Below are 27983 nucleotides of genomic sequence, written 5' to 3' on the forward strand. Positions count from 1 at the left end.
AGCACATGAAGAGTACATCTTCAAATTTTGTATAGTGTCTATATGAGAATTTCTGCTGAAGACTGTATAGTTGGTCTTTCCTGTGAATAAATCAAATTCATGTTAATATCTTTGTCAAGCAGAACTGAAAATTCTTGATGAAGTTCTCAATATAAAGAATTTTCTTTCCTTTTCCAAGTGGGGCCTCTGTTACCCACAGGGATCCCTCAACGTCCCTACAATAGGTGAAACTATCAAGCAGAGGTATATTAGACTGGGAATGGTGGAAGAAACTAGTACCCGTTGTGTCACTGTTGATCACACAGCATCCAGACAAATCCCTGCCACCACATCCTAGTAGGGCTTGCCCTATTGATGGGTGAGCTGCCGCCCACGTGTAGTGGCGCTCCTGGTGAGTCAGGAAGAGTTACACCTTCACATCCAGCTTGCTGCCCACATCCAATTCTGTTTCTTAGCCAAATAACATAAAAAGCAAGTTGAGAAATATACAAAGTAATGTCCTTCTGAATGTTTATTTGCAGTAGTGTCTGGTTTGTGGCTAAAATTCTGGACTTGAAATTAGGAGAGCTGAGTAGAAATAGAAATGGAAAGGTCTGTGTTCCTTTCTCAGTTTGACCAGGCACTGCCTTAGAACTTTTGACAATTCAACTTTGCTGGGCCTCAGTTTCCTCATATTTGATTGGGAAGAGAGGGGGGCTGGAGGTGGAAACAATGAAGGAAGGGATTGTCTATTTAATGACTTTTGGACATTTTATCTAAAGTGTTACCTGCATTTCCCCAGGCCATGCCTAGTGAACTCTCAAGAATAGCAGTGAGATACTGAGCCTACAGCTTGGATGAAATAGAGGGAGCTAAAACCACATGCATCCCTGCTCCCCAGACTTCTCCCAACTAATGCAGAAGGTTCCCAAGGTTTGCCAGACAGCGATTTGAATTTCTGTGATCTCTCTGGCTACCTTGTTGTAATACTGGCGCCCTGTGGCCTTTGAAATAGGCACAATCATGAGGCTAGTACTTCACCCCTCACTTACCTGTCTTAAAACTGTGCTGCTTTGAGCTGTTTCCCACAGATATCTGGGTGCTGTGGCTCCATGCAAGTTCCTGAGGATTGGGCTGGACACAACCCACCTCCACTCAAAACCACCTTTTCCTTAAGAAGACCCGTGCTTGTCATTAAATCATGTATACAAGCTGGCGTAGACCTTTTAATTAAGTTCTTAAGACCAATTAAGTTATTTAGCCTTCAAAGTTTTTGCTCTCAAAATCTTTAAAAGACTTCTAAAACTTCTAAAGTATCTCTGCAAATGTTCAAGTCAACATGAACATATTGTATAAAGGATCTATTTTCTGTTGTCAACAGACAAAATTACAACAAACTTAATTTAAATAGCTCAATTGGCTGTATTGTAACTCTAGAATTGGGCAACACTTCATTCCATAAAATATAATAAGTATTCTGATGAGCTGAGCAGAAGGAGTTGGCTTTGTAGGCGGAGGACAGCTGAAGAAAGCAAAAGCAAAGAGAGCAAAGAGTGTATTAGTCATTCCACAGCTACTTTTCGGTAAGGCAGGACAGGGAAGCAGAGTAATAGAAAAAAATGTGGCTCCCATCTGTAATCCCAGGTACTCAGGAGGTTGAGGTGGGAGGATCAGTTGAAGCCAAGAGTTCTAGGCTGCGGCAAGCTATGATCTTGCCACTGCACTCCAGCCTGGGTGACAACGCACGAACCCCTCTTAAAAAAAGAGAGAGAGAGAGAGAGAGAATAACTGATAAGTTAACATTAGGCTACTGTGTGTGTGTGTTTCATATGTACTAAGTAATGGAACAGAAGATTCAACAGTTCTTACATAGCTTTTATTGAAAAAAGAAAAAAAAGATAAACTGTCTTGAAACTACTCCTGTATTTTGAAAAGCATTTTCTTTTAAAAGTAGCTGGCCAAGAATCCAGAAAAACTTTGAGAGAATCTCCTTCCCTCTTGCTTTCTGTTCTCTTACCTGATGTCAGTCATTTTATTTGCTTTTCTTGGGCAGTCAGAAATCAGTTTTTACCTTGAAATTAAGACACTCATTTTTTTGTCTTAGAAAATGTTAATCATACTGTTTGGTTCGGGGTACTGTCTTAGGCTAACTTGACAATTTCTAGGTTTTTTTGTTAAGTAAAAATTATTAGTTTGCTGCCTCTATATCCACTTGCATAAAAAAGGATAATATCTAATTATGACTTCCCACTTTTTGAAAACGCTTAACTGTTTATGAGCGTAAGGATTTAAGCAGAAGTTTTTCGTGCTGATTGAAGATTTAAACTGGCTTGTTCGGGAAATCAGCTGTTATCTCTTTCTCCTGATTTCTCAGAAGGGCAAATACATTCTTAGTTTGAGTTTGGGAGAGGGGAACTTTAGCATGAGTGATGCCATTCTGACTTTTCTTCTGGTCTGTTGAAGCCTGGTGCAGAAACAGTCCAAAACAATGCCTCCCGTGATTTTTATTTAACAGTGTTGTCTTCATGCTTTAAATACCTTTTCCTTAAAATCACAGAGTTTCAGATTTGTCTCGGGCCAGGAATTGTTCATAGAGCAAATTATCTGATCAAATCAGACTGGCTGTTTCTGTCAGGAAAAAGTTGACTTTCTTTCTTTATTTTTACTGAAAATAAATGTGATTACAGGCATGTCTGTGCAACCTCACTTCTGAATATAAGAGACACAAGGTTGGGGAGGGGAGAGAGAGAATAAGAGAAAAGGCATGGAGCTTTACTGTGGCTTTCTTCACCTTGCCCTCCCTCTCCCAAAATCTCCATCCCCTGCTCCCTCTGCTTCATGGCCCAGAGGTGTTTACCCCTGGAGCTAGCACACAGGACGCTTAGGTCCCAGTGGGGCTTTGCCTTCATTTTCTTTTATAAAGTGGTTGCAGGGCCTTTGGTTGGGAGAGAGGATGTGGGAAAGGGAACCACAGGCCGCTGCAGGCTTCTCTTCTGAAGAGCAGTGTTAGGAGAGGGCATGTGAGAGCTGAGGATTTGAACACAGATTCTGTTAAAGCTGCCCAGGCCTGTGAACCCTTGGAAAGTCACAGGGACCCCAGTTTGAAGACCATTTCTTTAGACCCCATCACTTACTCCAGTTGAGTCTGGGACATGCCAAGGCAGATCGGATTGCAACTCTTAGATTAGGCCTTCATGTTTGTTGAACATTTACAATTACCAAGCAGCTTACCTTTATGTCTGCCTTCCTGAAGACCTATTACAGATAACTGTGTCATCCACACTCAGGTAGCAGAAGACTCAGGAGCCAGACTGGGGTACTCCTAGTGCCTAAAGCAACTTTTGTTCCTGCCGCAAAAACTTTCTTAGTTGCATAAGACGTGGTCAGCTGAGCTTGTGGGTTAAAAGGAGGATCTGAAAGGAAACCTCAGCCTTTGTAGACCATTTCCTGCTTGTGGTTTCCAACTTAAGAGAGAAACAGTGCCTTTTTACAGCCACATCTGTAATAGAGCCTTTTTAGAGCTGTGTCTGTGCTCCCCTTGACCAAACCTTAGTCAGGCTTCTATGAGTCTGACTTCCCCATCCTTGAGCATGTCCCCCAAGTGTTCAATTTTAGCACGAATCCTGCTAAATCAGTTTAGCCAGAATCTCCCACCTTAATATCTGATCATCCTCAAAATCTGATCAATGTTCTCATCCTCCACAATCCACTATGTAACATCTGATCACCCTGACCTGCCTTCAGCAAGAATCCCATTATGTTTGTTTAATCAGAAAACCCCCTCATCTTTGATGTTTCTCTTGGCAATTTTCCATTCACCTACTCCTGCGCTGTGCTCCTTGTCTGTAAATTCCCACTTTTGCTTGTTGTACTTGGAGTTGAACCTGATCTTGTTCCCCTGATAACAAAAACCTCATTGTAATGGTGCCCCCACCCCCTCCAGTGAATAAAGTCTTCCTTACCATCTTTAATAAGTGTCATGAATTTTTTTTGTTTAACACTCCAGTAGGGCTTTAGATAACCTTGGAAGCAATTGGATGTACTTAGATCTGCATATTATTTTGGTGTGGTAATTTATAAAACACAGACTTGGTATCTTTGTGGCTATAAAGCAATGCCTAAAGCAGGGTAATGTATAAAGAGGCTTCTTTGGTTCACGGTTCTGCGGACAATACAAGAAGCATGGCGGCAGCATCTGTTCTGATTAGGGCCTCAAGAAACTTCCACTTGTGGCACAAGGTGAAGGGGAGCTGCCATGCAGGGATAAGATCGTGAGGAAGAAGCAGGAGAGAGGGAGAAGGTGCCAGACTCTTTGCTAACAATTAGCTCTTGGGAGAACTCTTGTGGGAACTAATAGAAGAACTCCTATTGTGAGGATGACACCAAGCCATTCATGAGGGACCATCTCCATGACCCAAACACCTCCCATTAGGCCCCACTCTGATGGGGGGATCAGATTTCAATATGAGGGTTCAAGGGTCAAACATCCAAACACCACACTTGGTAATTCATAAAACAATTTTCTAAATTTAAGTTTTTAAAATTTACTAAGTAATGGAACAAAGGTCCAACAGTTCTTACATAGCCTTTATTTAAAAAGTGGTCTTAAAATTACTCGTATTTTGAAAATCATTTCTCTTTAAAAATAGCTGGCCAAGAATCCAGAAAATCTTTTTCATTTTAGAGAATCTCCCCCTGTCTTGCTTTTCTCTTCTCTTACTTGATGTCAGTCATTTTATGTTTTTCCCCGGCAGTCAGAAATCAGTTTTTACTCTGAAATTCAGACATTCATTCTTTTGTCTTTAAAAGAATGTTAATTGTATTGTTTGGTTTTGGGTAGTATCTTGTTAACTTGATAATTTCTTGTTCTTTTTTATTGTTGTTGTTAATTAAGAAGTATTAATTTTACTGCCTCTCTGTCCACCTGCATAAAAAAGGATAGTACCTAATTACATTTTAGCTTCCCACTTTTTAAAATTTTCAACTGTTATTTCACATTTTTTTTTTTTTTGAGTTGAGGTCTCACTGTATTGTCCAGGCTGGAGTGCAGTGTCATGATTTCAGCTCAAGTAATTCTCCTGCGTCAGCCTCACAAGTGGCTGGGATTACAGGTGCCCACCACCACACCTGGCAAACTTTTGTATTTTTAGTAGAGATGGGGTTTCGCCATCTTGGCCAGGCTGGTCTGGAACTCCTGACCTTGTAATCTACCTGCCTTAGCCTCCCAAAGGGCTGGAATTACAGGTGTGAGCCACACCTGGCTTTTATTTTACTTTTAAAGGTGGGGTCTGTGTCGTGTGGGCTGAAGTGCAGTGGCTACTCACAGTGTGATCACAGTACTCTACAGTTTCAAATTCCTAGCCTCAGTTGATGCTCCTGCCTCAGCCTCCCGAGAGGTTGGGACCACAGACCATACGACCAGGCCTGTCTTTATTTTTAACCACTTTTTAAAAATTGAAGTATAACTCACATAGGATTAAACCTTTTAAAATGTATAATTTGATGGTTTTAGTATACTGGCTTTCTTTTAAGATAGCATTGTCAAACACAAAATCTCAACAAATTTAAATAACTGAATTGGTTTTTATTTGCAATTCTTGAATCAGGTGGTATTTAATTGAAAAACAGATGCTAAGCTATGCAAGGCAGAAAAATCTGTTTTTATAAAGGTAGTTTGAGCAGGAACAAGGAAACAGGATAATAAAAATCAGACTCATAGATGAACACCAGATTACGTCAGGTTAGTTTCTTTGGAAGAGTTAAAAACGGGATTTCCTTAGTACCCTGCGAAAACTGGCCTGTTTGGGAGTTGGGCTACTCTCTCTCTCTCTCTCTCTCTCTCTCTCTCTCTCTCTCTCTCTCTCTCTCTTTCTCTCTCCCTCTCTCTCTCTCTCTCTCCGGATACCTCTGAAGGTCAGATAAGCAATTTAGTTTTGATTTGCTGGCATGGAACTTTAGCATGAGTGACTCCATTTTGGTTTGGTCTGTTGGGGTCTAGTGCAGGAGCTTAGCCCAAAGCAGTGGTCTTCCCTAAATTTTGTTTAATTGCACCTAGCTAGGGCTAGTGTTTAAAAGTGTGAATTTCTGCAGTACAGGTCTTCCAGTTTACATAGTGTAGGGGCAGAAAGAGAGCTTTCTCTTCACCCACTGAAAGTCTGCTGAAAATGAACTGACAAAAGACAGAATAGGAGAAAAAGGCATACAGAATTCATTTAACATGCATAAACATGGAAGCCAAACACACAGTATGAGTCAAAGAGGGGCCGGATGATTGAGGCTTAAATACTCTCTTCATAGGGGAGTGATGTATGAACCCAGGAGGAAGACATTATTTTGTAAATGATTCTCCTTGGAAGCTGGATGGGACAACTTATGGGAAAGCGAGGGCAGAACTGCACAGGAACAAAGTTTGCCTTGTGCAGATGAAGTCCCCCAGGTGATTGCTAGGAACTGCCTCAGAAGAATAGATTAAAAGTCTGTCTGGGCATGGTGACAGCTCCCACTGTCTTCTTTTCTCTTTGGTGGTTGAGGTTGATTTTTCCTGGTTATTTGATGAGATTCCTATTTGAGGAAGTCTTAAGACAACTTTTGGAAAGCAGTTGGAAAGAAGTTTTTTAGATAAGAAAATTCTCCTGGGAGTATCTCCTGGTGCTTTGGGAGAGATCAGAGAGATTCAGAGGTGGGAATGTCCGATAGACCTCGGTTCTGAGGCTTATTTCTGAGGCCTTTTCATTTTCAAAGCACTCAGCATGTGCTGTATTTCAAAGCACTGTATTTTGTGGAATCATTTTCTGCGCCCCAACAGAATGGCCTTTTCTATTCCTGAAGCACAGGACCCATCACAGTGCCTAAGGTCCTATTGTAGATAGAAATTTCCTTCAGGAAAATGTTTAATCCACACACATTCTCAATATGTAGACCCATGATTTTAGTTATTTGTTTTTTTTAAAAAGCCACAGAAAAACAAAATAAAAATAAATGCCACATATGAAAACTTGGCTCTCAGTAGATACTTAATGAATGAAAGAATTGAAAGGGCCACTTTTGGTTACTGAGTTGCTCTTGACAGCTTCAAGATGAAAAGCTTGAATACTTCCAGCATCCCCTTGAACATGCTGACTGGCTACCTTGGACTTTTCACCTTGCCTCAGTTTGTGAAGAGAAAACAGGGCCCAGACTAGCATTACTGCCTTCACTGAAACTACATTTGAATCTGAGTGTTGAAGATGTCATGTGATTGAATGACAGCTGTCACTCATGTTTCTTTAATCATGTCTCTGTTCTACATCTATTTACAAGCTTTTAAAAATTCTTTTGCCCTTGTAGACATTTCTACTCATGGAACTTGGGCCTGCAAAAACCAAGATACTGTCATTGTGGGACCTACCACACTTTGAGAATGTGTACATGTGCATGCAATTGTTTGCTCTTTTTTCCCAGAAGCCCTCTGGAGCCAGAGTCCAGGGATAGTGAGGTCTTCAGTGTTTGCTGATAGATCAAGGCCATGGAATTCCCTTTCTGTGTGTATTATGTGAAACTTCAGGGCAGTAGAAGCACAGCTGCCCTGAAAGAAGAAAATATTATGTGTTTTGAGATAGTTTTGATATATGGCATTTATTTTTATTTTGTTTTTCTGTGGCCTTTTTTTTTTAAACCAAATGACTAAAATCATGAGTCTACAGATTGAGAATGTGTGTGGTTTAAACCTTTTCCTGAAGGAAAGTTATATCTACAATAGGACCATTCAGTGTTTGTTTTTATGTCAAGTTCAAGACTGTAAACGAGCTCTGTTGAAGTGAAAAACAGAAATGGAACTTTCTTTCCACAATTTTGCCCCTTTAGGACAGCCCAGCCAGTTCTCAGTTTTCTCTCTAGGGTGCCGTGCAGGCAGCAGGGCCCATCATGCATCTGAGCCCCATAGCTGGAGCCAGCCGCACACTCCAAGACACCAGGTACACATCCTAACCCTTACAGAGCAGCAGCCTGTAGGATGGGATTGGGGATTGTGTTTATAATTAATTTATAGGTTAATCATTTAAATTTTCATTTGAGACTCTGCATTTATACTAAGCAAGCAGGCCAGACACAGAGGCTCACACCTGTAATCTCAGTGCTTTGGGAGGCTGAGGCAGGAGGATCACTTGAAGCCAGGAGTTGGTGATCAGCCTGGGTAGTATAGTAAGGTCCTGTTACTACCAAAAAAAAAAAAAAAAAAAAAAGGCCAGGTGTGGTGGTATGTACCTATAGTCCTAGTAAATCAGGAAGCTGAGACTGGAGAATGACTTGAGCCCAGGAGCTCACAGATGCAATGAGCTGAGATCACCCCACTGCACTCCAACCTGGGTGACAGAGCAAGAACCAGTCTCTTAAAAAAAAAGCAAAGTCTTCCTAGGAAATACTAGTTTTAGTGTTTTTTTTCCTTCTTGCCTGGATTGTTGTTATTGTATCCTAACTGATGCGTCTGCTTCTATTCTCAGGGGACTTGAACTCTAATTAAGATTGCCAGATAAAATACGGGATGCCCTATTAAATATGAATTCAGATATACCACCAATTTTTTTTTTTTCGAGATAGAGTCTTTTTTTTTCGAGATAGAGTCACACAGGCTAGAGTACAGTGACATGATCTCGGCTCACTGCAACCTCTGCCTCCTGGGTTCAAGCAATTCTCCTGTCTCAACCTCCCAGGTAGCTGGGATTACAGGCGTGCGCCACCACACCCAGCTAATTTTTGTATTTTTAGCAGAGGTGGAGGTTTACCATGTTGGCCAGGCTGGTCTTGAACTTCTGACCTTGTGGTCTGCCCACCTCAGCCTCCCAAAGTGCTGGGATTACAGGTATGAGTCACCACGCCCAGCCACCAATTTTTTAAAGTATAAATTTGTCCCAAAATATTACATGGGATGACTACAACATTATATGAAATAAATTATCATGAAATCCTTTAAAAAATTGTTTCATAGTTAATGCTGACTACTTCCAAATCTCAGTATCCAGCCTCATTATGTGTTTTAAACTGAAGATCTCCATTGTGAAGTGTTGCAGGCAACATGTTGAAAATGTAACTCATCATTTCCCTGCCTGTCTTCTCAGTTTCAGTGATGCTGCCTCCATCCATCCAGTTCTTGAAACTGCCCCTGACCATTCCCTTTGCCCCACATCCATTAGTTTGGCCCCTTTGCTTCTCTCTCTGTTTAGTCTTAGCAGACAGCAATACCTCTACTGAAGTTACAGCACAGTCTCTATCGCTCCCCTCTTCTGTAGGTCCTTCCTTCTAATCCCAAGTGACTTCAAATTCCAGACATATATGTGTAAACAGAATCAGGTTCCCTGCAAACTATACTCACTCTCACAACTTGCAGGATATTCTGATGTTATCTATTGCTTCATTTTCTAAAAAAAGCTAGTTGGTAACCTCTTGCATTGATGAGGGATAACCAGCAATTTAAAAACACTGCCTATTCCATTTTATGAAAGGCAACCAGAATAGTCTCTATAAACCTTGGGCAGACCATGTCATTCTCTTGCTTAAAACCCTTCGATAATTTCATACTCATTACCTTAGCAGGTGAAGTATGAGATGCTTATTGTGACTTTAAAAGCCTCCCAGTTGCTCCCATCCATTAGGTAGTCCTCTTAGCCAGAGAACACCCCTCTCTTCCCTAGAACTAATCTCGCACAGTGAACGACTTCTTCAGGTTTCAATGTCATTTCTTCAGGGAGGCCTTCATGGACCTCTTAGAGGGAAATTGCTTTACTGGATGTTCTTCCACACTCAGTGCTTTCATGGCAGAAAGTTCTGGAGTGTTAGTGAGCTGCTCAGCTGCTCAAAAATCCTCCCAAGTCTCTCTATTTCATTCAGACAAAATTCCAGTCTTTACGGTGGCCTACACGGACCATTCAGACAAAAGACCAGTCTTTACGGTGGCCTACACTGTCCATTCAGACAAAAGTCCTGTTTTTATGGTGGCCTGCATGGTCCATTCAGACAAAAGTCCAGTCTTCACGGTGGCCTACACTGTCCATTCAGACAAAAGTCCTGTCTTTATGGTGGCCTACATGGTCCTACATGAGCTACTCCCACTCTCTGACCTTGTCTTCTACTAATTTTTCTCTTTGTTTACTCTTCTGCAGCCATCCTGGCCTCCTTGTTATTCCTCAAAGGTGGCAGCACCCTCCCCTACCTCAGGACCTTGGCACCTGCTAATTAGCTGCCTGGAGCCCCCCACCTCCCAATACCCATGACTGTCTCTCATTTCTGTCACTTTCCTCAAACGTCTTCTTGTCAGTGAGGTCTTCTCTGATCCCCCTGTTTAAAATTGCATACCCCAGTCTGGCACTCTCTATTTTCTGCTCTGCTTTGTATTTATTTATTTTATTTATTTTGCTTATTATCTATCTCTGTCTATTAGGATGTAGAATTTGTGATGATAGGGATTTTTCTCTGTCTTCTTAATTACTAGCACCTACAATAGTGTAAATTCTGCAGCATAAGTGTGAATAGCCACATTAGGTGGGTAAAGGCAACAAATCGCCCACATCAGTCGCATTCAGATTTTTCTGCAACTATGAGTTTTAGTGCCCAAAGCATGGAAAACTCCCAACTCCCGGTTTTCAGAGCTTCTGAGTTGCTTTTCCGGCTGGAAGTGTTAGTGCTGAATGGCAGTTCTCTGTGCTGCATGACCCAGAGGATTGCTGGCTTTAGGAAAGTTCCTGTTTCTATTCTCAGTTCCAGTCCCAGTGATAGGACAGATGATACATGATTCTGATTAGATAACAACTCTGTGCCACAAAACCAATTATTTCATCTATAATAATTCAAACAAATGGATGCAAGAAGAGAAAATGTCCTTTTCTAGTCCTTATCTCAGACCCATAGCTAGAACTTGTTCATTTCATTCATTACACAGGAACCAAGGATTCAATTTGCTTTGCTTGCAGACTTTGAAATTCTTAAGGCAGGGGCTGTAAAAGTTTAGTGTTTAGGCTCTAAAGCATGGGTTAACAAACTCTTTTTGTCAAGGACCAGATAGAACATGTTTTAGGCTTTGCGGGCTATGTATTTTTGGTATATGTGTGTCTTCTCAATATCTCTTCCACTGTACCACCTCCACTCCCTGCCCAGAGGAGACTGTCTGATGCTGGAATTGTCAACATGCTAAGACAGAAATGTCAAAGGAAAATCCTGTTGGCATTTGGATTTATAAAGTGGTTTGTAGGAGTTACCCTTGATCACATAAGCAGTCTTCTCATTCCAATGGACGATAACCAAATCATTTCTTGGTAGTGAGAAAATAGCTTCTCAATGAAAAAGGTTTCTTTGGGAGAGGGCCCTCTGGAAGGAGGTGGTCGCTGATGAAGATAACCAGTGAGGGACTGGGTGATGTTATAACGTCCTCTGTGGCTTCTAGATTGTTATTATTTAGATTTCCTTTGTTGGAACCATAGCAGGTAACTAAGCACAATTCTGATTTTTTTCACTTATTAAAAATTAACTGCCAGCCTAGGATATTTGTCTTAAAAGGTACTTTTTAAAATAGAAAATATTTCGGTTAAAACAACTAAATGAAAGTTTACTTAGAGCAAAAGCTAACATTGTGCCATTCACTATGCTGAGCACTTTATACCATTTTTCTATTTACTCCTCACCACAGCTCTGCGAAACAGGGGCTTTTAGGAAACAGAGACCTGGATTAAACAACTGGTCTGAGGTCACCTAGCTTGTGTCAAAGCTGAGCTTTCAACTTAGGTATTGCAGAGTCACCCTCAGATTCTTGAATGTTATAGAATATAGCCTCATAAGTATGCATATGTTTTTACATGCAAAGTGGAAGGGCTTATTGGTCGTGTCAGGTTTTATGTAGATGATCCTACCATGAGAAGCATTTTAAAATGGTTTTGTCTTTAGTGTAACTGATGTCATTATTTTTGTCTTAGAATGATGGCACGAATCTTTTCTTTTTAGGGATATTGGCTCTTTGCTTTTCAGCAAGATCTTCCAACAGATTGCTGTTGATATTTTAAACTGTTTCAAAAAATTTAGTTTGAATTTTGTCACAAAAGAAAGATGGTATTTCCAAGAGGAACTTAAAACTCCCATGACATTTCTTCATTCTCCCATAACATTCATTAAGGCTGTTTTAATAAGATTTGAATCGTCCCTAATATACATACAAATTGATGAAGAAATGAAAAATAATGAAATTAATTTAGCATCTGCATTGTGATTTATGATTAACGGCTTAACATTTCTTGTTCCTTAGATTTTTCATATCTAAAGTAGAGAAGTGACACTAGCACTAATTATTTTAAGTTCGTTGAAGTCTTCAAGAGTCTATATTTTATATTTAGTGCGCGGTTTACAGATGATTTTTCTCATTATATTGGTGAAAGCTGTTTATTACTGAAACATCCCTTTGGAACCCTACTCCTAAGAGAGGAGATGAGAGATTGAATTTGTAAAGATTGTACAGTGATAAATAATGCTGTTGGAAAAAGTGATGAAAGAAAACGAAAGAGCATCTGTGCTCCTTTTGCCTTTTGTACCAAACACAGGGAAAGAATTCCAGATATCAAAATAAACACAAAGTACTTTTTTTTCCCCTTTTTTCTTTCTTTCTTTCTCTTTTTTTGAGACAGGATTTTGCTGTGTCACCCAGGCTGGAGTACAGTGACACAATCATCACTCACTGCAGCATTGACCTTCTAGGTTCAAACAATCCTCCCACCTTAGCCTCCTGAGCATCTGGGATTACAGGCATATGCCATCATGCCCAGCTACTTAAAAAAATTTTTTTTTTAGACATGGGGTCTCACTGTATTGCCCAGGCTGTTCTTCAATTCCTGGGCTGAAGTGATTCTCACACCTTGGCCTCGCAAAGAGTTGGGATTACTGGTATGAATGAGCCACTGTGTCCAGCATAAAGCACTTTCTTATAGAATACTGGGAATGATCTTTTGTAGAATAATATTCTTTTCAATAAAGGTGATTTTTTTCAATGGTTAACTTTTTTTAACATTATACTTCTAACAAACATTTTCTATAATACATTCACAGCTCTGAAAAAACTCATTGTCAGATTTCACGTCTTAGTTTATGGTTGTGAAAATATGACACATATACTTTATGTGATGTGCGAAGCAATTTTGCTTGTGAAGCTTGGAGCTAAAATATAACTTTGGTAACTGTTACTTCTGCTTCAAAAAGTCAGAACCACTTAATGTTTTATATTTGGTGTCATCTTAATTTGCAGAGAACATTCTACATATATTTCATTTTAGATTAGTTCCTATTTATTTCTAATCAAAGACCTAGCTAAACTATGAATAATAACTCAAGATAAAAGGCCTGGTTAAGTGTTTGATGGGACTGCTCTAGGAAGGAGGATGGTAGGAGCTGTGTATCTACCTTGCCTGACCAATGCTAGGCAGATTTCTACCTGGTGGTAGCCTTTTTCCAGTCACTCTTTCTCTTGCCCCACTCTTTCGTTTTCTCTCTCTCCTTTTCACTTTTCTTTTCCCATCTCTCTCCTTCAAGCCTAAGTAAGTTTTTTTTTTGAGACAAGATGTTGCTCTGTCACACAGGTTGGAGTGCAGTGGCGTGATCTCGGCTCACTGCCCAGATTCAAGCTCTTCTCCTGCCTCAGCCTCCCAAGTAGCTGGGATTACAGGTGCATGCTACTGTGCCCAGCCAATTTTTGTATTAGTAGTAGAGATGGGGTTTGGCCATGTTGATCAGGCTGGTCTCGAACTCCCAACCTCAAGTGATCTGCCTGCTTTAGCCTCTTGAAGTGCTAGGATTATAGGTGTGAGCTACCGTGCCAGGCAAAACATAAATAAGTTTTTAAAAAGCATAGAAGAAAAAATGTTCATTCAAACTATGTAAACACATAGTCAATGAAAATAAATGTCTCCTTCCCCAGGCACCCCTTGTAACCAAGTGTTCTTTTGCAGAGGCAGTGATTTCAAGTTCTGCCAATTTCTTATTTGTGATTTATCATCTCAGGGCAGTATCTACTGACTGTAAAGCATGGGAAGTATTCTTATAGAAACCTGCGCCTAAATTACTGTCTTTTACCTTCTCATATTTGTTGGGTCTAGCTTATTCAGTTTGTCTACTGATTGTCTCATGACTTTACATCACAGATGGCCCCTATTTGCTAACTGATTTTTAGATATAACTGTTGACTCCTTGCTATAAAAACCGAGTAAATTAGCACATGTATCCATTGTTTCACTCTCTTATTCTGATTTTTCTTAGTTACGTTTTTCTTTTTATGTTGCCATGATTTATAACAGTCACATTTGTAACATGCTTCATTGACTTCTAATGTCTCGCTCAGTTCCTAATTGCCCTCAGGATAAAGTCCAGATTTTCTACATAGTAAATAATATCCCATTCTATCTCCCTGGCCTAATCTGCAGTACAAACAGTTCTCACTGACCTCATATATGTCTTCCTGGGACTCTGCACAAATCATTAACTCTCTTCCTAGCAAATTTGTTCTCATGCTTCAAGACCTAGATCTCATTTTCCTAGGGGATCAATCCGTCCCCCCAGGTTCCCACTACCCTCTTTCACCTCCATTAGGAGGCTTTAGGTTAAGCTGCAATTTCATGTTTATATATCTGCTGCTGCTTTACCAGTATGAGTATAGGAGTGTGCATTTCATTTCTGTATCTCTAGTGTCCAGGGAAGTGTCCTCACACCGAATGAATGAATGAATGAACAAAAAAATGTTCTAACAAAGAGATTAACCAGCATATTTGGTGTTTTACGTCTTTCCTAAATTGATTTTAATCAGTAGAGTTTTCAGTGGTCTTTTCCCAGTCTGATTTATGTTTTCCTTTACTTGAATACCTTATCTACCTCCGTGGGGGGATAATTTAAGAAGAAAATAATTTCTGCTTGTATTGCTGTTAAACACTCATCTCATCTACAGTGATCCCAAAAGTGAGAAAGAAGGAGGGAAACATACCAGAGCATGGTTTTTTATTAATTTATATCACTTTAGAAATTTAAATAACAATACAAAGGGAGAGTAGAGTTACTTTAAAGGATATTTGCTATAAGGTACTCTAAATGAAAATAATGTTTATTTAATTAGTGAGAAACATGGACTTTTTAAATCAATTCATAGGGGAAATTGAGGGAGAGTTCTATGTCACTCAGAACATTTGACCTTCAAATACCCACTGGACATCTATTCTCTCCTGTCAGTTACCCTGTCTCCTTTCCTTTCGATCTTCTTCCAAACTTAAAAATTATCTACATTTTATCCAACATTCTTGTGTGTAGCTAGAACACAGGTATACAAATGCTTATCAGCCTAGACTCTAAGTAGACAAAGTAAAACACTTTCTGAATAAATGATTGGCTCTCATTAAAATGGTATCTCACTTGGCTGGGCGTGGTGGCTCACGCCTGTAATCCCAGCAATTTGGAGGCTGAGGCAGGCAGATCACCTTGAGGTCGGGAGTTCGAGACCAGCCTGACCAACACAGAGAAACCCCATCCCTATTAAAAATACAAAATTATCTGGGCGTGGTATTGCATGCCTGTAATCCCAGCTACTTGGGAGGCGGAGGTTGTGGTGAGCTGAGATTGTACCATTGCACTCCAGCCTAGGTGACAAGAGCAAAACTACATCTTAAAAAAAAAAAAAAATGGTATCTCACTGGAGCTGCTAAAATTAATAATGTTTGTCTTTTATTTTTATTTTTTGTATACTAAGTACATTTTGAAAATAAAACGCTAAATATATCTTTAAGAAGGAAATCAATTCCCAGAAGTGGTATTTATTTAAGGAGATTCCTTAGAAACTTCCGTTGCTACGTGTTCTATTTTGAGCAAGCATAGCATGTGGCCACAGGTCCGTCGATTTGGCACAATTTTAGTTCTCTGTTGACTGATCAGTCCACATGTTGGTCTCCATCACTCCTCCCATTTCTGTTATGCGCTTAATTCCAGCTGGTGTGAAACTGATTAGAGCCAGTGGTGAAAAACTGCTAATGAATTGAGTACCCAGAGATAATTATAATTCTGTGTGTCCTGAGGCAGTATAATTTTTTAAAAAGGTATTTAGGCAATATGGGAACCATCTTGTAAAAGGTAGAACAGTGAAATGGCGAAGACCTGGAGCCTCACTGCTTGAGTTCAAATACTGGCTCTGCCACTTCCTAAATGTATGACTTTGAGCATGCTATATTACTTCTCTGAGCCTTTGTCTTCATCTGCCAAATGGGGACTATTAATGCAAGTTAATACATATCTTGAGCTTAGAATAGTACTTAGAACTTCGGAAACGCCCAATAATTACTAGCAATTATTGTTTTCTTTGTAAAGAACATATAGATATGAATGTGAATGCCCTTTTACCTGTGGTGGTCACGGTTAACCACTCAGACTCTGTCTTTCCAGAGCATTAAATATGTATGTAGTTTTAACAGAGAGAGCAGTCGTGCTGCAGGAATGCTAATGCTGCTTTAAGAATGAATTGGTTCAACAAAACCTAACTGTACATTTACAAACAGTTTTTCAAAAGAGATTTCGTTCAAAATCCTGATTTCTATATTATTCTGTAGTTTTTCAGTAGCGAGGAAGATACTGGAAGAAAATACAAAATGATATAGTTACCCAAGGATTCATAGATCAAGTGTATCCAGAATTCACAGACTGTCATCATGAATTCAATATTCATGACAAGACTTCTGGGCAAACAGCCAACCTATGGGGGCACAGTCCCTCTTTAACTTCATATATATGTATATTATATTATAAAAAATTGACCTTCTATGTATTCTATTTCTGGTTGTTAAGGGAAAAGTGTTGCTTAGCAACCAGTTGTTTCCATGTGGCTGACGTGTAAAATGGAAAACTGTGCAGATCAGAGGCAAATAATTCTGTGCATTAGGAGTACTAAGTTACTGGTTTTAACTATTACATTGTTTCCCAATTTGGTTTAGGGTTCCTTGTATGGAACAGTTAAAATCTGAAGCTGTACCATGATATTTACTAATTATTTTAAAGAATACAGATTAATTCAGAAGATGTAAGTTAGTATATAAAAAGAGAATAATTCAGTGACTTTAAAAAGTTACCTAAGTGTTAAAGTACATGTTAAAAGTTTCAGACAGGCCAGACATGGTAACTCATGCCTGTAATCCCAGCACTTTGGGAGGCCAAAGTGGGTGGATCACTTGAGGTCAGGAGTTCAAGACCAGCCTGGCCAACATGGTGAAACCCTGTCTCTACAAAAAATATAAAATTAGCTGGGCATGGTGGTACACACCTGTAGTCATAGCTACTTGGAGGCTGAGGCAGGAGAATTGCTTGAACCCGGGAGGTGGAGGTTGCAGTGAGCTGAGATTATGCCACTACACTCCAGTATGGGTGACAGGGCAAGACTCTATCTCAAATATATATATATTTGACTCCAGTATGGGTGACAGAGCAAGACTCTATCTCAAATATATATATATATATATATTTTTTTATCTTAAACGGAAAAAACTAAAATACACATACTGAATTCTTGAATTGTATCCAGCAAAACATAGACATATATACCCAGTAAAACTTAACATAATTTTATATGTATTTTCTTCATTTATTTAGTTTTTTAACAAAGATTACTTGCTACAGAATGCAAAGTTGTGTAATGATGAGAGTCTCTTGGCTGTTGCTAACAAAAACTGACTCACTAACTGAAGCTAACGAATATTTATTGGCATGAAAGATTTGGTGCCGGGGGTGGTGTGCTTAGAATTGATGGGATGTTGAAGGTTTGGAAATAGGCTGAAACCTTGGGCACTCAAAAAGGCTTCTTGAGGTCAGAGCCACAGCTGTTTCCTTGTATCTCTCTCAAGTTTCAAAAGGCCAGGGGAGGGCATGCCTGGCTGATTCCTCATTGCCTGCTCCTTGGCTGAGGTGAGTCAGCGGCCAGGAAGGATATGGTCCCTTCCATTTCCACAGAGGCATGCATCTGCATTTACAGGACTGAAGACTGAATAGGGGGTTTCCTTTCTCCAAAAGGAATTCTGGGTATGATTAGAAAGAAAGAAATGGATGCTAGAGATGTATAGCTGGAGAGAAAGATGGAGATATTATGTACAGTTGACCTTTAAGCAATGTGAAGGTTGGAGATGCTGATGCCCCTGTGGTCAGAAATTACCATATAAATTTTGACTCCCCAAAAACTTAACTACTGCTAGCCTATGGCTGACCAGAAGCCTTGCCAATAACATAAACAGTTGCTTAGCACATTTCGTGTGTTACATTATACTGTCATCTTACAATAAAGTAAGCTGGAGAGAAGGTCATTAAGAAAATCATAAGGAAGATAAATATGTTTATGGTACTGTTCTGTGTTTATTAAGTTTATGTCACCTGTTTGCAAGATGAAATGGCTTCTGTTTGAAATGGCAGCCACTGCAGCTGCAGATCTCAAGTTATGGTACATATCAAGCAATTCAACTTCGTCTTGTAATGTCATGACTTTCTCTGATTCTTGGGAGCACTTCCAGTGTCATTGGTGGCATCGGTATGGGTCCCTTGGTATTATTCAAGTGTGAGGTATTATACTAGGCATGGTGGAATATATGCAAGAACTGTGACAGATACATTTTACTGCAATTCTACTGGAAAGACACATGGCTCACATGGAGATAATCAGCATCACACAGTGTTTTAAGCAGATACTCACAACACTTGAACTTATCGCAGTACCAACCGAGAGTGGCCACAAAATTATTATAGCAGTTTGGCATTTGCTGCAGTTAGTTTTGTGTAGTTATGATTGAATGCTGCATCTCTATGTTTATTTACATTTCAACTGCAAGTGAGGCCATGAATAGTCTGTGTGCATAAATTTTAACTTCTTATAATAGATTTGTATGTATTTTGTGAAGGTAAATGATCACATGGACTAGTATCTACATTTATTTTATACATGTATAACATGCCTACGTTTTTCTTAATTTTTTTTATATTTGTAGGCTGCACATTTTGTCTGCAAGTTTTTTCAAATTGTCACCAATCTCCAAAAAAATGTTCCAATATATTTATTAAAAACTATCTGTTGGCTGGACACAGTGGCTCACGCCTATAATCACAGCACTTTAGGAGGCTGAGTGGGCAGATCATTTGAGTCCAGGAATTTCAAACCAACCTGAGCAACATGGTACAACCCTGTCTCTACAAAAACAAAATAAAACATGAATAAGCCAGGTATGGTGGCACATGCCTGTAGTCCCAGGTACTCGGGAGGCTGAGGTGGGAGGATCACTTCAGCCTGGGAGGCTGAGGCTGCAGTTAGCCAGGTTCATGCCACTGCTCTCCAGCCTGGGCAACAGAGTGAGACCCTGTCTCAAAAAAGAAAAATATCTATATATAAGTGGACCCATGCAGTTCAAACCTGTCTAGTTCAGTGGTCAACTGTATGGAAAAGTCTCCATTTTGGTAAATCTTTAGTGTCTGCAAATCAACTCATTTGTGACCTAATTGCTTTTATCTCCTCACCACTAACAGGTATATAGAAATCATTAACTTTGTGTATTTACTAAATACTATACAAATGATCATTTAGTTAGTGGCATCTAGATCTTTCTAGCCTGACAGTTAATATGTAAGTATGGTTAGAATTTATAAAACAGGGCCGGGTGCGGTGGCTCAAGCCTGTAATCCCGGCACTTTGGGAGGCAGAGGCAGGTGGATCACGAGGTCAAGAGATCGAGACTATCTTGGTCAACATAGTGAAACCCTGTCTCTACTAAAAATACAAAAAATTAGCTGGGCATGGTGATGCGTGCCTGTAATCCCAGCTACTGAGGAGGCTGAGGCAGGAGAATTGCCTGAACCCAGGAGGCGGAAGTTGCTGTGAGCCGAGATCGTGCCATTGCACTCCAGCCTGGGTAACAAGAGCGAAACTCCATCTCAAAAAAAAAAAAAGAATTTATAAAACAGTAATGTTTGCATGTTTCCATATGCAATTTGAGTTAATTTTTATGATTTAAAGCTTTATCTTTACATTATCCTTGAATGTTAAAGACATTGAGGAAATCTAGAGAATCACCAAAAATTAAATCAAAAAGAGACCAAAGCCATAGAGTGTAACTTTTCACTCACTATAGGAGCAAGCCAAAAAGTCAGTGAACCAAATCATCCCTTTTATATACTGTAAGTGGATTTTTTTTTCCAAAGGAAAAAATCCATTAAATAGTGAAATAATTTATACCTATTTCTCTAGTAAAATATTTTGGCTTTCACTTACTTGAGTGTCAAAAATAAGACCTTTGTTACAATTTGAATCTGCCATGGAATACTATGGTAGTGGCCATTGAAAATAAATGACCAAACTCCCCAAATCTCTCTGTGTTAGGATCCCAGGTCAGCTCCTGAAACAAAGGCCAAAAAACAGTGTCAGACAAGATGTAAGTGTCTTTCTCACAGAATAGTCAAGCTTAAATAGAGAAGAGCTGATATGGCCATTTCATAGCACAAGGGAGCAGGCTCTTTCCATCTGGTTGCTCTGCCATTCTCTATGTGAACTTTCCACCTGGTGGAAATGTTCTAATGCGGCTGCTCCCGCATCTGCTGCCATCTGCATTCCAACAGTGGGAAGAGAAGGACTGAGGGGAGGGCTCACATCCTTGGAGCTTGCATATCATTGGCCAATACCAAATCACATGGCCACCCTAGTTGTAACCAAAATGAGAAGTATAGCTCTTAGTGGTTGTAGACTGCTAGAGTGGAAGTTTTCCATACCGTTTCATTACAAACTTATCACTATCTTATTGTGCTAAACCAGAAAATGTCTGCTTATTTAAAAATAGCAATAGCAACCCAAATGTCAATCCAAAGAAACAAACCCTGAATCAAACTAACGTTAGAAAATAGTGACAAATTCTTGTAGTGTGTATTCTGTACATAAAACTAAACTGTTGTCTTTCAGATTATCAGAGTAATATATAATGTACTAAAGAAGTAATCAGGGTTGGGCGCAGTGGCTCACACCTGTAATCTCAGCACTGTGGGAGGCTGAGGTGGGAAGATTACTTGAGCCCAGGAGTTCAAGACCAGCTTGGGCAACATAGAGAGATCCTGTCTCTACAGGAAAATAAAACAATTAGCCAGGCATGGTCCCAGCTACTCAGGAGGCTGAGATAAAAGGGTCATTTCAGTCCAGGAAGTCAAGGCTGCGGTGAGCTGTGATTGCATCACTGCAGTCCAGCCTTGGTGACAGAACAAGGCCCCATTAAAAAAATAATAATAATTGACCTGCTGGCACCTCAGAGTTATCCACAGAAAGTGGATGATTAAAGGCATCTTTAGGTGTAGTTTTGCCACTTTCAGACTATATTTCACTGGCATGTTGCTCAAATTCTATACAAGTGTTTCAAAGTGTCCTCAGAAAAACATACAGTCTTATATCAAAAGCTTTACAAATGTACATTCCCTTTGATCCCCAAATACTACAAAAGCACAGGTTTTAGGAGTTTGTACTAAGGAAAACATTGATGATGATGGAAAAGATTCATAAAGATATTTATTGCAAAGTGGTTTGTTGCAGTGAAAGATTAAAAATAATCTACATATCCTATAAAAGGAAAGTCTGTACATAAGTTATATTAATACAACAGAATGTCACACTGCCATTAAAAATGATAGGTAGGCCAGGTGTGGCTCACGTCTGTAATCCCACCACTTTGGGAGGCTGAGGTGAGTGGATAACTAGCTGGTCATATGCAGAAGATTGAATCTGGATCTCTTCCTTTCACTATATACAAAAATAAACTCCAAATAGATTAAAGACTAAAATGTAAGACCTAAAACTAAACATACTAGAAGAAAACCTAGGAAATATCATTCTGGACCTAGACCTTGGCAAAGATTTCATGATAAAGACTCTAAAAGTACATCACAACAAAAATAAAAATTGACAAGTAGGACCTAATTAGTGACCTTTTGCACAAAAAAAGAAACTATCAACACAGTAAACAGACAACCTACAGCATGAGAGAAAATATTCTCAAACTTTACATCTAACAAAGGTCTAATACCCAGAATTTATAAGGAACTTAAATCAACAGTAAAAACCAAACAACCCCATTTAAGAAAATAGGAAAAGGACATGAACAGAGACTTCTCAAAAGAAGACATACATGCAACCAACAAACATATGAAAAAATGTTCAACATCACTAATCATTAGAGAAAATGCAGATCAAACCCACAGTGAAATACCATCGCATACCAGTGAAAGCTATTAGTAAACCAGAATGGCTATTGTTACAAATTAAAAAAAACAAAAAAACATGTTGGTGAGGTTGCAGAGAAAAGGAAACACTGAGACACTGCTGGTGGGAATGTAAATTAGGTTAGCCACTGTGAAAAGCAGTTTGGAGACTTCTCAAAGAACTTAGAACTACCATTTGATCCAACAATTCCATTACTTGGGCTGGGCGCGGTGGCTCATGCCTGTAATTCCAGCACTTTAGGAGGCTGAGGCAGGCAGATCACCTGAAGTTGGGAATTCTGAGATCAGCCTGACCAACATGGAGAAACCTCATCTCTTCTACAAATACAAAAACATTAGCTGGGTGTGGTGGCACATGCCTGTAATCCCAGCTACTTCGGAGGCTGAGGCAAGAGCCGAGATCACGCCATTGCACTCCAGCCTGGGCAGCAAGAGAAAAACTCCATCTCTAAAATAAAATAGAAATAAAATAAAATAATAAAATAAAATCCATTACTGGGATATGTATATAAAAGAAAACACTTTGTTCTACCAAAAAGACACATGCACCTGTATGTTCATCATAACACTCTTCACAATAGCAAAGACATGGATTCCACCTAGATGCCGATCAGTGGTGGACTGGATAAAGAAAATGTGATATGCATACACCATGGAATACTATGAAGCCATAAAAAACCAAAATCATGTCCTTTGCAGCCATATCCATGCATCTATAGGCCACCATCCTAAGTGCATTAATACAGTTAACATGTGGTATTTGGTAATAAAACCAAATACCATGTTCTCACATTTTTTTTTTCTTTCTTTTTTTTCTTTAATTGTACTTTAGGTTCTGGGGTACATGTGCAGATCATGCAGGATTGTTGCATAGGTACACATGTGGCAATATGGTTTGCTGCCTCTGTCCCCTCGTCACCTACGTCTGGCATTTCTCCCCATGTTATCTCTCCCCGACCTCCCCCGTCCACTGCTGTCCCTCCCTTGGCACCCTCAACAGACCCCAGTATGTGATGCTCCCTTCCCTGTGTCCATGTGTTCTCATTGTTCAACACCTACCTATGAGTGAGAAGATGCAGTGTTTTATTTTCTGTTCTTGTGTCAGTTTGCTGAAAATGATGGTTTCCAGATTCATCTATGTCCCTACAAAGGACATGAACTCATTGTTTTGTATGACTGCAAAGTATTCCATGGTGTATATGTGCCACATTTTCCTTGTCCACCCTATTGTCAATGGGCATTTGGGTTGGTTCCAAGTCTTTGCTATTGTAAACAGTGCCACTATGAACATATGTGTGCCTGTGTCTTTATAATCAAATGATTTATAATCCTTTGGATATATATCCAGTAATGGGATTGCTGGGTCAAATGGAATTTCTATTTCTAGGTCCTCGAGGAAGTGCCACACTGTCTTTCACAATGGTTGAACTAGTTTACACTCCCACCAACAGTGGAAAAGTGTTCCTGTTTCTCCACATCCTCTCCAGCATCTGTTGTCTCCAGATTTTTTAATGATCGCCATTCTAACTGGCATGAGATGGTATCTCAATGTGTTTTTGATTTGCATTTCTCTAATAATAAGTGATGATGAGCATGTTTTCATGTTTCTTGGCCTCATATATGTCTTCTTTTGAAAAGTGTCTGTTCATATCCTTCACCCACTTTTGGATGGGTTTCTTTTTTCCTTGTAAATCTGTTTTAGTTCTTTGTAGATTCTGGATACTAACCCTTTGTCAGATGGGTAGATTGCAAAAATTTTTTCCCATTCTGTTGGTTGCCAGTTCACTCTAATGATCATCTCTTTTGCTGTACAGAAGCTCTAGAGTTTAATTAGATCCCATTTGTCTGTTTTGGCTTTTGTTGCCATGCTTTTGGTGTTTTAGTCATGAAGTCCTTGTCTATGCCTATGTCCTGAATGGTTTTGCCTAGGTTTTCTTCTAGTGTTTTTATGGTGTTAGGTCTTACGTTTAGCCAGTTTTCCAAACAACATTTATTAAACAGGAAATCCTTTCCCCATTGCTTGTTTTTGTCATGTTAGTCTAAGAGCAGATGGTTGTAGATGTGTGGTGTTGCCTCCAGGGCCTCTGTTCTGTTCCATTGGTCTATATCTCTGTTTTGGTACCAGTACCAATCTGTTTTGATTACTGTAGCTTTGTAGTGTAGTTTGAAATCAGGTAGCGTGATGCCTCCAGCTTTATTCATTTTGCTGAGGATTGTCTTGGCTATGCGGGCTCTCTTGTGGTTCCATATGAAGTTTGAGGTGTTTTTTTCGAGTTCTGTGAAGAAGGTCATTGGTAGCTTGATGGGAATAATGATGAATCTATAAATTACTTTGGGCATTATGGCCATTTTCATGATATTGATTCTTCCTAACCATGAACATGGAATGTTTCTCCATCTGTTTGTGTCCTCTCTTATTTCATTGAGCAGTAGTTTGTAGTTCTTCTTGAAGAGGCCTTTTACATCCTTTGTTAGTTGTCTTCCTAGGTATTTTATTCTCTTTGTAGCAATTGTGAATGGGAGTTCACTCATGATTTGGCTCTCTGTTTGTCTGTTATTGGTGCATAGAAATGCTTTTGATTTCTGCACATTGATTTTATATCCTGAGACTTTGCTGAAGTTGCTTATCAGTTTAAGGAGATTTTGGGCTGAGATGATAGGGTCTTCTAAATATACAATCATGTCATCTGCAAATAGAGACGATTTGACTTCCTCTTTTTCTAATTGGACACCCTTTATTTTCTTTTTTCTTGCCTCATTGCTCTGGCTAGAACTTCCAATAGTGTATTGAACAGGAGTTGTGACAGAGGGCATCCTTATCTAGTGCTGGATTTCAAAGGGAATGCTTCCAGTTTTTGCCCATTCAGTATGATATTGGGCATAGGTTTGTCATAAATAGCTTTTATTATTTTAAGATATGTTCCTTTGATACCTAGTTTGTTGAGAGTTTTTACCGTAAAGCGCTGTTGAATTTTGTCAAAGGCCTTCTCTGCATCTATTGAGATAATGATGTGGTTTTTGTCTTTGGTTCTGTTTATGTGATGGATTATGTTTATAGACTTGCATATGTTGCACCAGCCTTGCATCCCTGGAATGAAGCCTACTTGATTGTGATGGATAAGCTTTTTGATGTGCTGTTACAATCAGTTTGCCAGTATTTTATTGAAGATTTTTGCATCTATGTTCATTATGGATATTGGCCTGATGTTTTCTTTTTTTGTTGAGTCTCTGCCAGGTTTTGGTATCAGGATGATGTTGGTCTCATAAAATGATTTGGGAAGGATTTCTTCTTTTTGTATTGTTTGGAATAGTTTCAGAAGGAATGGTACCAGCTCCTCTTTGTATGTCTGGTAGAATTCAGCTGTGAACCCAACTGGACTTTTTTTGGTGTAGGCTATTAATTGCTGCCTCAACTTCAGTCCTTGTTATTGGTCTGTTCAAGGTTTCAACTTCTTCCTGGTTTAGGCTTGGGAGGGTGCAAGTGGCCAGGAATTTATCCATTTCTTCCAGGTTTCCTGGTTTATGTGCATAGAGTTGTGTGTAGTGATCTCTGATTGTAGTTTGTATTTCTGTGGAGTCAGTGGTGATATCCCCTTTATTGTTTTTTATTGCATCTATTTGATTCTTCTCCCTTTTCTTTTTATTAATCTGGCTAGCAGTCTATTTTGTTGATCTTTTCAAAAGATCAGCTCCTGGATTTATTGATTTTTTGAAGGATTTTTTTTTGTGTCTCAATCTCCTTCATTTCTGCTCTGATCTTAGTTATTTCTTGTCTTCTGCTAGCTTTTGAGATTTTTTTATCTTGCTCCTCTAGCTCTTTCAATTTTGATGACAGGGTGTTGATTTTAGATCTTTCCTTGCTTCTCATGTGGGCATTTATTGCTATATATTTTCCTCTAGACACTGCTTTAAATGTGTCCCGGAGATTCTGGTACGTTGTGTCTTCATTCTTATTGGTTTCAAAGAACATCTTTATTTCTGCCTTAATTTCATTGTTTATCCAGTCAACATTCAAGAGCCAGTTGTTCAGTTTCCATGCAGTTGTGTGGTTCTGAGTCAGTTTCTGAATTCTGAGTTCTAATTTGATTGCACTGTGGTCTGAGAGACTGTTTGTTATGATTTCCATTCTTTTGCATTTGCTGAGGAGTGATTTACTTCTAATTACGTGGTCAATTTTGGAGTAGGTGCCATGCAGTGCTGAGAAGAATGTATATTCTGTAGATTTGGGGTGTAGATTTCTGTAGATGTCTATTAGGTCTGCTTGGTCCAAATCTGAGTTCAAGTCCTGGATATCCCTGTTAATTTTCTGTCTGGTTAATCTGTCTAATATTGACAGTGGAGTGTTAAAGTCTCCCACTATTACTGTGTGGGAGTCCAGGTCTCTTTGTAGGTTGTTAAGAACTTGCTCTATGTACCTGGTGCTCCTGTATTGGGTGCGTATATATTTAGGATTGTTAGTTCTTCTTGATGCATTGATCCTTTTACCATTATGTAATGTACTTCTTTGTCTCTTTTGATCTTTCTTGGTTTAAAGTCCGTTTTGTCAGAGACTAAACTCCTGCTTTTTTTCGCTCTCCATTTGCTTGATAAATCTTCTTTCATCCCTTTATTTTTAGCCTATGTGTGTCCTTGCATGTGAGATGGGTTTCCTGAATACAGCACAAATAATGTGTTTTTACTTTTTATCCAATCTGCCAATCTGTGTCTTTTGAATGGGCATTTAGTCCATTTACATTTAAGGTTACTATTGTTATGTGTGAATTTGATCCTGCCATTTTGATGCTAGCTGGATGTTTTGCACATTAGTTGACACACTTTCTTCATTGTGTCAATGGTTTTTACCATTTGGTATGTGTTTGGAGTGGCTGGTACTAGTTGTTCCTTTCTTTCATTGTTTAGTGCTTCTTTCAGGAGCTCTTGTAAGGCAGGCCTGGTGGTGATGAAATCTCTCCGCAATTGCTTTTCCATAAAGGATTTTATTTCTCCTTTACTTATGAAGCTTAGTTTGGCTGGATATGAAATTCTAGGTTGAAAATTCTTTTTTTTTAAACTATGTTGAATATTGGCCTCCAGTCTTTTCTGGCTTGTCGGGTTTCTGTGGAGAGATCTGCTGTGAGTCTGATGGGTTTCCATTTGTGGGTAACCCGATCTTTCTCTTTTGCTGCCCTTAGCATTTTTTTCTTGATTTCAACTCTGGTGAATCTCATGATTACGTGCCTTGGGGTTGCTCTTCTTGAGGAATATCTTTGTGGTGTTCTTTATATTTCCTGTACTTGATTGTTGGTCTGCCTTGCTAGGTTGGGGAAGTTCTCCTGGATAATATCCTGAAGAGTGTTTTCCAGCTTGGATTCTTTCTCCTTTTCACATTCAGGTACACCTATCAATTGTAGATTAGGACTTTTCACATAATCCCATATTTCTTGGAGGCTTTGTTCATTTCTTTTCACTCTTTTTTCTCTATTTTTGCCTTCTCATTTTATTTCATTGAGTTGACCTTCAATCTCTGATATCCTTTCTTCTGCTTGGTCTATTAGGCTATTGAAAGTTGTTATGCTTCGCAAAGTTCTCATGCTGTGTTTTTCAGCTCCATCAAGTCATTTACATTCTTCTCTAAGCTGTTTACTCTAGTTAGCATCTCATCTAACCTTGTTACTAGGTTCTTAGTTTCTTTGTGTTGGGTTAGCACATGTTCTTTTAGCTCTGAGAAGTTTATTACCCACCTTCTGAAGCCTGTTTCTGTCCATTCATCA

General features: G+C 39.3%; 1 long non-coding RNA gene across 1 annotated transcript in view; it reads left to right on the forward strand.

The window, feature by feature from the left end:
- The window catches only part of LOC144580097 (uncharacterized), a 50787-nt gene that overhangs the window by 8445 nt on the left and 14359 nt on the right, over nt 1–27983 (forward strand). The window lies entirely within an intron of this gene.

This window comes from Callithrix jacchus, chromosome 18 (assembly GCF_049354715.1).
Source record: "Callithrix jacchus isolate 240 chromosome 18, calJac240_pri, whole genome shotgun sequence".
Lineage (NCBI taxonomy): Eukaryota > Metazoa > Chordata > Mammalia > Primates > Cebidae > Callithrix > Callithrix jacchus.